The 13,219-nt window shown below is 46.1% G+C and overlaps 1 protein-coding gene across 2 annotated transcripts in view; it reads right to left on the reverse strand.

The window, feature by feature from the left end:
* The window catches only part of SERTAD2 (SERTA domain containing 2), a 79,268-nt gene extending 69,652 nt beyond the window's left edge, over nucleotides 1-9,616 (reverse strand). Inside the window, exon 1 of one of the 2 annotated variants that reach the window (XM_030489981.2) lies at nucleotides 9,224-9,572. The gene's annotated coding sequence lies outside the window, so the exon portion shown is untranslated. Of the gene's footprint in view, nucleotides 1-9,223 lie in introns of both variants that reach the window. The other variant, XM_030489980.1, reaches the window with a different exon arrangement.
* Between the last annotated feature and the right edge of the window lie 3,603 nt (nucleotides 9,617-13,219).

Here is a 13,219-nt window from a genome sequence, read left to right on the forward strand (position 1 = left end):
GCAAAAGCATTATGTTTCCAGTGGCAAGATGGATGGGAATAGTGCCAGCCACTAGCTGTAACCCTTTTGTCATGTCAATTGCTGGCTGCTATGAGGATGTACGTTAGATACCTCCACAGAAAGGAGCTCTGCATCTCATCCTTCCAGATGGAGGAGGAATGATTCATATGCACATAAGCAATGCTAGCATGATGGCTGAAAACATTTTCTTTCTGTTTTCTGTTTTGTGTTACAGGCATGCTCAGGGGCCTTCATCACAGCAAAAACTGAACTGAGGACGATGACACTTTATGTCCCTAGGAATGCATGTGCAAAACCCCAATGCTACTTCTCCCTGGCCTTGTCAAGCATCATGTTGCACACACACACCTCACGTGCCTCATTCCCCTGCTTTCCCATTTCCACAGCATTTCTCTGCACAGAACATGACAGAATAACTCCACTTACACAGCTGTCACATCACGCAATGACAAATACAGGGGAAAGCGTCCAAGAGACGGATCAGGTGTCGAGAGCTCTAAACTGACCAAGGACTGACTTGTAATGCAGAAGCAAAGCAAAGGATTCTCTTTTCTTTCCAGACACACCAGGGACCAAACCTCACACATTTCTTAGGCCTAGACGGCTGATAAATGCAGAATGGACAGAAGGCTCAGCAGTCAGAGCACTTGCCTGCAAGATGCCTGTTTCCTTCTTGGAGGATACTGCAGGTATCCTCCTCCCCACATCACCTGCACAGCACCTTTGCTACACACTCACACTCCTGTCAAGGGCCCTGCACCCTGTGAATCTCATTCTATTTCTCAGTACTAACCTGTAAATTCCCACCTATTTACTTTCCTCTGGCCTCTCTCCTATTTGTGAAGTCCTTGGAGCAGAGATAAGAACCCGGAATATCCTGAGTCCTACTGCAAGTAAATAAACAAACAGCAATGCATAAGCATGCAATATGTATATTAAGCCAAGCATATAGCAGTCATCTCTGACAACGAAGGTGAGGGCAGTAGCTTCTTCCTCTACAGTGACAGAAAATCTGCACTTTGGGGTACATCCACTGACCAGGAAAACCTTCAGATCTGCCTTCTCTGCCATCCACTTCCTCCTTCCCCCAGCACATTATCCATTTCTGAAATCCATGCCCCACTTTTTATTATAAATTATTCTAATGGGTTTCGTGGCATGGCAGAAATCCAGCAGAGCCTTCACAAATACGCATGCACACACTGGCTGTGCAACAACTTGATTTTATAAAGCCTTTCACAACAGCCTGGTGCAAAGTCTAGGAGGATTTGGTAACCTTTCTCAGCAGCAGCCTCATGGTGGTGACCCCTTCCTAAAGGGAGCTAGATGCATTCACCTGCAGTATTGCTCTCTTTGTACAAGAGGGATTTTTCCTTAATCTCTTATTAAAGCCAGGAAAAAGTATTCAAGTGGGAATTTTTCCTCTACTGTTTTTCAGGTTGAAGTAGCGAGACTTGGGGGTGGCGAAAGGGTGAGACAAAACATCTGCAGTCCAATGCAGACCTTCTTTCCCACCTCACCATATTCTGAATGGAAAGATGTAAGATAGGCTGGGTTATTGCTCCAGCTCCTTCAGAAACAGGGTTCAAGTGGGGAGAAGAGGGAAAAGAAAAAATAAAACCACAGAAAAGCCCCAGAGATTATAAGGATTCTTAACTTCTTTGGGTAGCACAGGCTACTTCTTTAGCTCTTGAAAGAAGCCCTACACAGTTTGTTCACTCATCCTCTAACAGCTCCAGAAGGAGCTATGGCTTTCCCACAAAACTAGGAAGAAGATCTGATCCCCACAGTGAGGAAGGAGAATAAAAAGAGCCCACAACAACAAGCAATTTAAACAGAGCACTACCATCTTGTTAAATAGTATGTTAAGAGCTCATCTGCAAGACTGTCTTCGCCAATGAGGGACATAAATCAGGAAGATACAGTAATACTCACTAGCATGCAATCAGTCACTGCTGTTAGCATTTTAACTCTGGATTTCTTGGATTAAAACATTTCAAACACTGTTGTTTTATAGGAGCGATACGATAGCTGTCCAAGCACCACAATCAAATTATGCCACCAGGACATTCGGGCAATGGATTATCACAGCAAAGGAAATGGATTGTCACAGCTTTTATTCTGAACAAGGGAAGAGTATCCCATTTTGAACATGGCAGAGGAGAGTAGTAGACTATACCTGAGGGGTTTTAATTTTACTCCCTAGCCCCTTTTGGACCTTCTGAGGTAGGAATGCCGCAAAAATCTGCCAACTGGGAAAGACAGAAACTGCCTTTCCCTAGAATTTGCACTGAAATATCTGAAGAGGGAATAAATCAGCCTCCTTGCATTGGCCGAATGCTGGAAGGATGCCCTATTCTTGGGCATTTTCCCACTGCATATCTCGCTGCTACCTCTTCCACTTGCTATCAGGCAACAGCCACCACCACCACGAGGCCTAGAGACTTCAGCTCTGTTTAGGAACTATTGCATATGTTCCTTCTCACAGGAAGGAGGGCTGCTTGTCTTCAAAACCTTCAAATTAGCAGGTTCAGCAAAGGATTGGCATTTGCCTTTAAAAATGTTTAATAGTTTGAAGGTTCTCTTAAAAAGGCTGCACCTTTTATCTTTACATCACCACGGAAAACCCATCTCATTTTGTACCTTAGTTCTCATGCTGCATCACAAACCAAATGTTAGCTTTTTTAACTCTACAAATCTGGTTTGGGGTTTTTTTTTGTAAAAAGTATTTTGGTACCTTCAGCACAAACAGACATACTTTTTGGTGCTTGGCACTCAAGAAGCCCTGCTTCTGACCTCAATTTCTTTGGCAACAGCCAAATATTCCAGTACAGGATGAGGGAAAACCCAGTAAGTCTTTATAACATCGCTGCGATGCAGTCTGAGAGGTCACTAGTAGCCATGACATATTAAAGACAAGAAAAGACTAAACCAGAGAAGACAGTCAAAAAATAGAACAACAAGAACAACTATATATATATATTTTATATATATATATATAAAAAACCGAGCTCCACAAAGCATAGAAGCAACAAAACCCCTGCTTTGCTACAGCACAGGGCACGTGCCTGAAGCTGATGACACCTGGGTATTATTTCTGGCTGTGGTCCTGACTCCTTCAGGATGACTGCTCCAACTCATGTCACACTTCCAACAGGCTCTCCCTTCACATTTTCCTTCTGGACTATGGGTCAGCAGTAGTGAACCTTTTCCTTGCCAAGGGCAGAGGACACTAAATATTACTGGCATCTCATACCTCACCATGTGCATTAGCACTGCATGACAGCAGCACAACCACTCACTATACCAAAACCAAGAAGTGTGGGCCACAAAAAACAGGAGGTGGATGCCAGTCCCCCAGATTTCACATTCCCACTGTAGCTTTTTAAGGAATGATCGGTTGCTATTTATTTGTACCCTGCATAGAGAAGTGTTATTTGGAGCTGTTAATGTGATTCTATAAGCAAGCAGCAACACTGGTAGTTGATTAAAACTAAAAAGAACAATAAATGGGGAGAAAATTGGCTGGAAAGAAGTGGAGAGAATAAAAAACTAACAGAAAAGGAATTCAGTAGGACAGAAAGCAAGCAGATGATTAAAGATTATTAGAAAAAAGAAAACCAAAAAGGATACCCAAAAGTGACAAAGGCATCCACAGGAGTATCTGTTGAACGACTTCATTTCAACAAAAACCAGGATGCATTTTGTTTTGGTTGTTTGGTTGGTTGTTTTTGGGTTTTTTTAAATGTGAATGTTGAATTTGGATAATCAAACAGCAGTATTTTATTTTGCCCCACAGGAAAGATATGAATATAGGCTTTTAAATCTTAAAGAGGAAGAAATCAAGCTCTCAGCACACTTGTTCTCAGAACTAATGCTTCAACCACATCAGTAACAGCTTAGGAAAAGAGAGCAAAGTGACTACAATGCCTTCTCTATCTAGAATCTACTTTTTCAGAGTCACCATTACCGCTGTAATTTTGCAGTTATGAAAGACTTTATCCTCGTCATTTCTTGGGACCTTCCTCCCTATTTCACAAAATAGGAGCTAAAAAGGTGTTGGGTTCAGCCGAGATCTCTTCATCCCCCTCTTTTTCTTCCCCCCACCCCCCCATGTTTCTAAACTGTCCTTAACTGGACACCTGTGGCAATGCCGAGATACGAAGCACTGTGGATCACAACTACAGGCAAGTATTTTAGAGAATCAGGAATTCACTTGCATACTTTGTTACTCCAACTCCCCCACCCTTCCTGTGACTTCACCTGCTCACAACCATTAGAAAGTGGAATGTCATTTCTAAGCTGAGCATTAAAAGCTTAGACGCTGGCCTTCACTGGCTCCATTTCATTAGAGATTAACAGAAACAATAAAGCATAGGGAGAATATAAACATAATTTTGCCAGTCTCTCAGTAGAAAAGGTTTGGGTTACCAAAGAGATAAGAGGAAGGCTGTCCATTTTATCTGTGCGGCCGGAGCGGCGAGTTTACATTCACTGGAACCACGCCCCCATCAGAATTCCCTCTGAAATGTCAACATGAGCCATATTATTAATTTTCCAAGTTGCTGACCTTTACTGTTGCCTGCATCATAAATCCAGCATTCTGAACTGTTTCTATTCATACAAGAAAATGCTCCACACGCCTCACTGTATCTGCACTCTGTACATACACTGCTCACATGTCACAAAACAGATGCTTGCTGCAGCGTCCCTGGAGAAGCTGCTGAGTTGGACCTTCCTGAGCTGGACTTCCATAAAGTCCACGGGATTGCCATCAGTAATGCTACCCACAAGTAAGGCAGCCAGGTTTCCCAGGTTCCCCCAAAGCTCTTAGTGTATCTTTGCTTGAATAAGATGTTTCAGAGTATTTTATCAAGGGTCATAGCATACAGATATATTAACATAAAAGAATTTTATTATGAACTGAAGTTTAATTTCAGTGAGGAAGAAGAAAAAACAAAGTCCCTGTGTTCAGAGACAGCCATTCCCATATAGTGTTCCTCCCAATTATAATGTTTTATATAGATGATCAGAACTTAATGCATCATACATGTCACACGGTGCTCAACATAAGGCTGTCGATCTGTCATTTCTCTGTAAGTGCTTAATGTGATGAATGATCTGGTTACTTGTCTTTCTGGTATAAAAGCAGGAGAAGCTTTGAGACAAAGAAATAAAGGCCAATGCATATTACAGATCTTACAGTGATTAATATCAGCCCTCCTGACTCACATCTCTGAAAACAGTTAAGGTCACTATTTCTCTTTCATTTTTTTTACCGCGGATTTCAGTGCATCTCATCAAAACCCTCCAAACACTTGAGATAATCTAATTTAAAGCAGAAGCAGGGATGTTGGGAACATACAGCGTTAGGGCTACAACAATGCCACACTAGCATGTTGTAAGAAAAAATAAGTGACCTTCACTCTTGCCTCTGCTGACAAACAGACACAGTTGAAGCCACTTGCAGGCCAGGATGTTAGTGTGATTTCTGGAAGATAATCTAATAAATAAGGATTTAAAAGAGTTAAAAAAACCCCTGACTACTTACTGTCTGAACTGGAAAACCTGCCTCTCCAAATCAACTAATGGTTTGGCAAGCCTACATGAAAAGCAGACAAACAAATAGCATCTTTTCCTTTTAACATGGAATCTGCAATAAGAAAAAGAAATCAGCATTTTATTGATTTCCATAATACCATCTCTACAGCTTAACAAACTCACTCAGCTGCTAATGCTAATTCACTGATGCTATGGAGCCTTCCGTATAATTATACACCCTCCACTCCACTGAGCCCCAGGGCACCGTTTCTAACTTTCCAGAGGACCACTGCACTGAAAGTAGAAACAAAAAAACCCCAAATCTCTTTTTCATTACCCAAAGCAAACTGCAAACCAAATTTTGCTTATTTAAATGGGAAATTAGAGAGACTTCATTTTTAAAACAGAGAATAATCTGCCAGTCTGCACCTATTTTCAGATTCAATATCGTGACAACAAATTCTCATTTAAACTCTCCCCATCCCTATTTTTTTCTTCCTGAGAGTACACAACAATATAACACACAAATATTGCAACTATTACAGTTCCTATGGAGAGATTCTAAAGTCCTTCTCAGCTCACAGTTGTTTCAAGGGGGCAATTCCGAATCAGATGTGGAGACTTTTGTGAATGTCACTATAATTAACATTATAAAAACATTGTAAAATGTTACCATTTCATATATTTTACAGTGAATGCATATTTCAAAAATATTTTTAATAGGTCTGTCTTTTAAAAAAACAACACCTGGAACACCTTTTAAACCAAATTAAAGGAAGGTATCTTCTCCAACTCTAAAATCTGAAATGTCCTGAATAATTAATGACATAAACACTTGTTATTTTTCTCCATTTCTCAAACATATTCAGCAGCCCACAACCAAGCAGACAGCTCCAGTATACTTCAGTGAGAGTTTTGCTCGATTAGGGACTGCAGAATCCGGCCCAATTAATCTAGCACTGCCTATCTGGAAAGAATGTGGTGGAACTCTGCAGTGTAAACACCCTCCCTGGATGGCTGTACCTAGTTCTCTTTCTTGCTCCCCGTTTACCCTGCCTTGATGTTTCAGATCCAAGCGTACTGTATTCACCATCTCCATCAAGAGTCAATGTACCGTTTGAGCTAAAACAGCTTAATTTTGCTATGCTTTCCCATGCGTGTATTAATTTGGAACTGGTTAATCTATTTTGTCTAAGAATGGTGAAATGTGTGGATTTTTGTCCACCAAACAAGTTGACAGTATCAATACGGAGTTGGAGAGCCTCTAAAAACAATTTAGTTTGCATAATTAATGTTAATTACAATAACATCTCAATCAGTGACACAAAAGCTTAGCAATGAACACAGTCATAGGAGGAAATGAAAACACGAAACAAATATGAAAGAATTGTGTCTTGTTCTGAAAGAGTATCAAGCAAACTTTCAAGAGATTGATAAATAAGAACATGAAGGCAGAAGGCAGCTGTGTGTCGTTAGACATCTTTACAGGCTGCTTAGTACGGAGCTTTCTTCTGAGATTGTAATAAGACAGTGGATCTGAGCTGTGGACACATCAGATAATATCATTCTACTACATCACATCCAAGCCATTATCAACAGCTTCAAAGAAAAACAACCCAGGGCCTGATCCTGCTGCCAGTGATTTCAATAGCGAACATTTAAACAATGCAATGTGAATGTTTGGGGGGTTCTGGAGAAGGAGGGGAAGAAAAAAACAATTCCAAGTTGAACACTGCATGTAGGTATGGATTCCCTCAGGCACAGAGGAATTTCAGGACAAGAATGAATTTTTCAACTATTTTTTTCTTACTTTCCATAGCAACAAGGGAAAGCTAAACACACAGAAAACTTACCTGTTTCACTGGTAGCACAGAACTCTTAAACGGGGGGGTTTGGTATGGTCACTTAACAGAGCAGCTTTACATTTAATCCTCAGGAGTTTTCTTTGCGACCCAAGAAAAACAGTTATCCAATATATTCTTATTTCAAGGGAAGGGGGGAAAAAAAAAGAGTTATGAAAAAATAAGCACCACTCTACCTCACCCGGATTGGTACTGTAGTACACAAGTAGTCATACAAGCATCGCAGGGAGTACTTGCGCAGTAAAGTACCACTCAGCATGAGTAAGGGTGGCGTAATTGGGTCTGATGAGAGAAGGAATCAGAGCTTGTCACGTCACTACTATAGGGGCCTTTCTGAAATCATAGGTTTCTTGATTACTTTTCACATTAATGCAAATCCACTCCATTAAAGTTAATGAAGTTACACTGGTGCTAAACTAGTACCAGAGGAGAAGCAGGCCCACTGCATACTGATTTAAGAGACCACAGCTCAAAGACCCCCCCATAAAGGCAAAATAACAATTTAATAAGTTTTCAGGTTACGCTGGGCAAGTTACTCCTTGGGATAAGGGCTGATTTTCTATTTGGTGTCAGTCTCAGGGCTAATGTTCTTTTTGTTTCCCTCCCTCTCTTTGTAGATAGAAGGAAGACAAGATTTGTTGAAGACTTCATTTCCTCTAGAAATTTACTGATCTTAGGCATACTTAAGAAGTCACTGAATAAAGCCATACTTACTACTTCTTATTTACAAGAGTGCTTGGCTTAAAAAGAGAAACTTCACGTGGAGGATTCTTAGAATGATGTTGGCCGTTCCTCTTAACAAAAGTTCAGTAGATTTATTTTTCAGATAACCGAGAAAGCTGATTTTTGGAGCGCTGTGAGGTCTGGTAAACCTTCAATTCAGCAATTAGTTTCCATATGATATGAATTACAAAAGATCGAGCAATTAATATTAATAACTAAACCAGGCAAAGTGCTGAGGCTTCAGAGGCGCTGTGTATGGAAACGCTGCTGGGGTTTTCCATGTATCTGCTGTATTTTAGCTACTCCGAACGTATGGCACACGATGAACGCACACCACGTTCACGTTGCTAAAAATACATCAAGGAGGGGGAAAAAAAAATAAAAATCGATAGCAATGTAATAGAGACATAACCATTTTACATTAAGCTCTCCCCGCACAATCCAAGCCACCAAAACTGCGGATTTCACCCTAGAATACACGCATTTCCCTGCCACGCCAAGTCAAGCCCAGGTAATAGCGAAACATTCAGGCACGGCAGGGTGGGAAGGAGGATGGTGCACCTGAAATAAGAAAGGGGGGGTTCCCTGGTTTTCCATTAGGACAGTATCCAGAGCCTGGGCTGGAGGGGTCTGCTCAACCCGGGCAGCTTTCGGGAGCTCCTTATCCCTCACATCAACCTTCGCCACAGCCTCAACCGCGGTCTCAAGCAGGAGTGGGGGGGGATAAAACAGAAATTACAGACAAATGTGTCACCGGCAGCATGACATGCATTTGTAGTCGGCAACAACACCGGGTTTTTTAGATATCTATTTAATTTCCCCCCTTTTTCCCCCTCAGTCCGAGGGGAAAGTGTCTCCGCGGCCAGTGCCAGGCTGCGCTGAGGAGAATGCCCCCAACTTTCAAACAGTTGGCAGCCAGCGGAGACACCCGGCCCGCCGCCGCGCTCCCCCCGCCCGCCTCCCCGCACAACCGGGGGCTGCCCCGGCCCCTCGCCCACCCCTTACCCCCGCCTTCCCCCCCCCAGCCCCAGCAGGCAGAAAGGAGCGAGCCCGGGAAGGCCGTGCCCGGCACTCACCCGCTCCGGGGGGCTCCGCGGCAAGGGCCGTTGAGGACCGTTGAGGGAGGCGGTGAGGGGAGCGGGGGGCGGCCGGGGGTCAGAAGTATGGGGCGGAGGATGGGAACGCACGGGTGAGGAACGTGAACCGGAGAGGAGGGAATCAGTTTAAAATGAGCGTGCGGCGAGGCGCCGGGCTGCGCGAGGGAGGCGGCGGCCAGGCGCTGAGGCGGCTGTGCTCTATCCCATGCCGCTGCGGTGGCCCCGGGCGGCGGCGGCAGCCGAGCTAGGGGGGAAGTTGGGGCCGCAACCGGCGGGGAGGATGTGACACCGTGACAAGTACGGCCCGACAGCCATGTACCGGGGGAGGAGGCGGGGGAGGCGGCCGCCCGCACGCAGGGGGCCGGGGCAGCCCAGGCAGCGCCGCCCGCCCGCACACGGCATTTAACGGCGCTGACGGGCCGCGCCGTGACTCACACACGGGAGTTAGTCACAGGGCGGGACCGCGGAGGATGGAGGGGGGGGGAAGGGGGGAAGGCCGTCTTAGCTCCGCCCCCGGGCGCCCCGCCAGCCTATGAGACGCTGGGGTTCGGCGGATTGACGCGGCAGCCGACCAATGGGCGAGCGGATCTGCCGCCAGCGCTGGAGCGGCCCCTTCGGCCCAATGAGTCTTCTGAGGACACTGCCGCGAAGTGCTGGGGAGGGCTGGAGGGACTCCCGCGGGGCGGGAGCTGCGCCCTGGCCTGCCGCCGCTGCCAATCAGCATTGAGGGTTGCGTTGATGGGCGGCTCAGCCCGGCCCAATCAAAAGCGTGCGGGGGACAGGGAGGGGGGAGAAGCGCTTCCTCCCACCCCCTCCCCGGAGATGGTCACGCAGGGAGCGGAGGGCGGGGGAGGGAGCGTGACTGGAGCCGGCGGGCGGGCGGGCGGGCGGCACGGCCCGCGGGAGGGGCGCGGGCATCCAGCCGGCCCGAGGGCGGCGGCGCCCCGCGGGCACCGGTGTGAGGGGGCGGGCGGGGGTTACCTCAGCGAGCGGCGGGGGGGACACCGAGGCGGGCGTTACCTCAGCGAGGGGGGGACACCGAGCCGGCCAAGGCGGGCGTTACCTCAGCGAGGGGGGGACACCGAGCTGGCCAAGGCGGGAGTTACCTCAGCCATGGGGGGACACCGAGGCGAGGGTTACCTCAGCGAGGGGGGGAACACTGAGCCGGCCGAGGCAGGGTTTACCTCAGTGATGGGGCTGGCCGAGGCAGGGGTTACCTCAGCGATGTGGCTGGCCGGGGCGAGGGTTACCTCAGCGAGGGGGGGACATCGAGCCGGCCGAGGCAGGGATTACCTCAGCGATGGGGGGACACCGAGGCGAGGGTTACCTCAGCGAGGGGGGGACGTTGAGCTGGCCGAGGCAGGGGTTATCTCAGCGAGCGAGGCGGGGTCGGGCGGGGTGGAGGGAGTGCGCCCGGCGCCTCTGAGACCCCGGGGAGGGGAAGGGCTCGCCCTGGGGCTGCCTGTGGAGCGGGGCCGTCGGCCCGGCGATGTCCGGGGCGGAGAAGGGCTCGCCCCGGGGCAGCGCGGCGCAGCCAAGGTCGTTTCCCGCGGGAGGAAGGAGATGGGAGCTGGGGCCTGCTCCAGGGGAAGCCGGGGCGGCCCCGCTGACACCGGGAGGAGAAGGGCTGGCCGGGCGCCGGGTGGGAGGTAAAGAGCTGGCGGGGGGGACAGGGAACGGGGGGCTGGCTGCAGCCAGCTCGAGTGTGAAAGCCTCGGCTTCCCCAGAGCACCCCGGGCTTTGGAAGTGGGAAGTTGGGTTTTGCTGGTGTTTGACAGGTGTCACGGCTCAAAAGTCTGAGTATTTCCATCTCTTTCCCCCATCTTTTTGTATTTCTTTTTTTATTCTGACAGATTTTTAGAGAACAAAGTGCATCTCAGGTTCGTGTCGGATGTCAGAATTTGACCAGATGAATGAAAAAATAACAGTAATAGCTCCGACAGCCACGTTACAAAGTGCAATTGCTGTTGTGCTGCTGGGGGCAATTGACAGGAATGGTATCTGTGGTGTGAAAAAGCAACACTGCTTTCACAAATGATTAATATTGGATGAATTTATTTTGGGTAGAGTGAGGAAGTAGTGCCCACTAGGAGTTTCCAACAAATATTGGAGCCTTACCAAAAGTTTAATCCCAGTGAAGGAAATGAGATGGTCAAATTGTGTTTCACCCCTTCCTCTCTACATACAAACCAAGACCTGTGGGGATTTTTTTTTTTTTTTCAGTGAAAGCATAAAATAGCTGATAAACTTGTGTAAGATAATGAGGCAGCACTATCGGAATAGGGGACTGCATTGGCATTCTCCCAGGCTACAAAAATAAACAGTTTTGTTTGCTTTAAAAACTTGTTCCCTGGACAGAGTGCTATAAATACAGATTTTTCTTTCTTTGGCATCCACAGTAATTGAAGAGCTGAAAAAAACTACAACCTGCAATAATTTGTTCTTGAGTTTCTTTTTAGAAACAGTGGGGCTAATTACATTTTTTTTCCTGCTTGCTTTTATTGAGATCCAGGGAGCTGAAGATTTTGGTTACTCATTTGAAGCAGGAATGGTAAATCACACACCAAAAAAAATGGCCTTCAGAGTTGCCTCTTAGCATCTAAGGCATCATCCTGCCAGCTGCTTTAGAGTCCATAGCGTCTTGCAAGAAATCGAGGATGGGCAGTGCTCAAATTGCTCCAATATGAAGGAGGAAGAAAAGTAAGACCAGCAAGGCCATCATGTCAGGAGAAAAAGGAAGAAGGTAAAGCCCTAAACATAAAGTGGTGGTACATAGATTTAGTAGGGTTCGAGCAGGTTATTTCTTTCATCAAAGAGCAGAAGTGGGGTCTGACTCCTTCCTGAACATCTCACACTGGCACATAGTGAATGTTAAGAAGTTAGCTGTAATATGTTACAGTTTCACCCCTGGCCACTACAAAAGATGCCTGGCTTAATGCCTTGGGGTTTCTCCTGCCTTCATTGTGCGGAGGGTCTGGGAAGTTTCTTCCATGCAGAATTCCTCGGGCAGTGGGCTGCTCTGTCCATCAGCTTCATAAAGCCATTAATCTTTCAATTCTAAGATAATATTGAGAAAATAAAGCCATTTAATTACCCCATCTTCCCTGTTTCTTCAGTCTGCTTTGGAAGCATCTGAAGCCTTCCCCACCCTGACTGGCGAGTTCAGAAAACTTTAAGGATTTGTTGACTAATATTTCCTTTCCTGTTGGAATCTGCTGAGCTCTGCTATTGCAAATGCTGCTGCTTTAACTGCTCTTGGATTAGAATAAACCCAATCCACTCTATTGTTCTTCTGTTGCTTTTTATTTTATACATACTGCATTTTGCTGCTCTTCTGGGTGATTGGCAGTGTGCATTAAAATTTATGAATATGAACATGCATTTTGTTTGCCACAGACTCTTTCTATTGAAACCCAAGACTGTTACCTTGGCATAAGGGATTCATTTCAGCTAATCATTGGGAATAATGAAGGACTTTTGTAAGTGATCACCATATTTGAGTTGATAGCAAGAGCAGAGAATTTAAGATCTGTCGTTAAGTAAGAGGTTAAAATACTTGCAAGATTCTGCAACCCTCAGCAGTGCTCACATGCTGATTTGTGCTTAGTGACTTCTAAACGCTGCACAAACAAGGGATCTGCACCAGATTCTGTGCAATTTGGCAAATAAAATGAAGAGCAGAGTATTTACCATTCAATGGTAGAGGGATATATATATCTCTCTCTATCTTCAAAGAACTGAGAGGGGTGGGAATTTCCAGGATAGATGATTGTCTTTTTGTAGTTGTATCTTCTTTAGCAGCAATATTCTAACGGAATTGAGACAGGAATAGAGCTCATGAATTTGGGCACGATTGCTTCTGGAGGGTGAAAGTCTATAAGCAATCATCCTGCTCTGCTACTACAACCTACTACGGGGGCTTCACGCGCGCGCTCCCAGAGACGGCGGCCGAGGTAATATTTCATATCATCGCAG

The sequence above is a fragment of the Strigops habroptila genome, chromosome 6 (genome assembly GCF_004027225.2).
Source record: "Strigops habroptila isolate Jane chromosome 6, bStrHab1.2.pri, whole genome shotgun sequence".
Taxonomy (NCBI): domain Eukaryota; kingdom Metazoa; phylum Chordata; class Aves; order Psittaciformes; family Psittacidae; genus Strigops; species Strigops habroptila.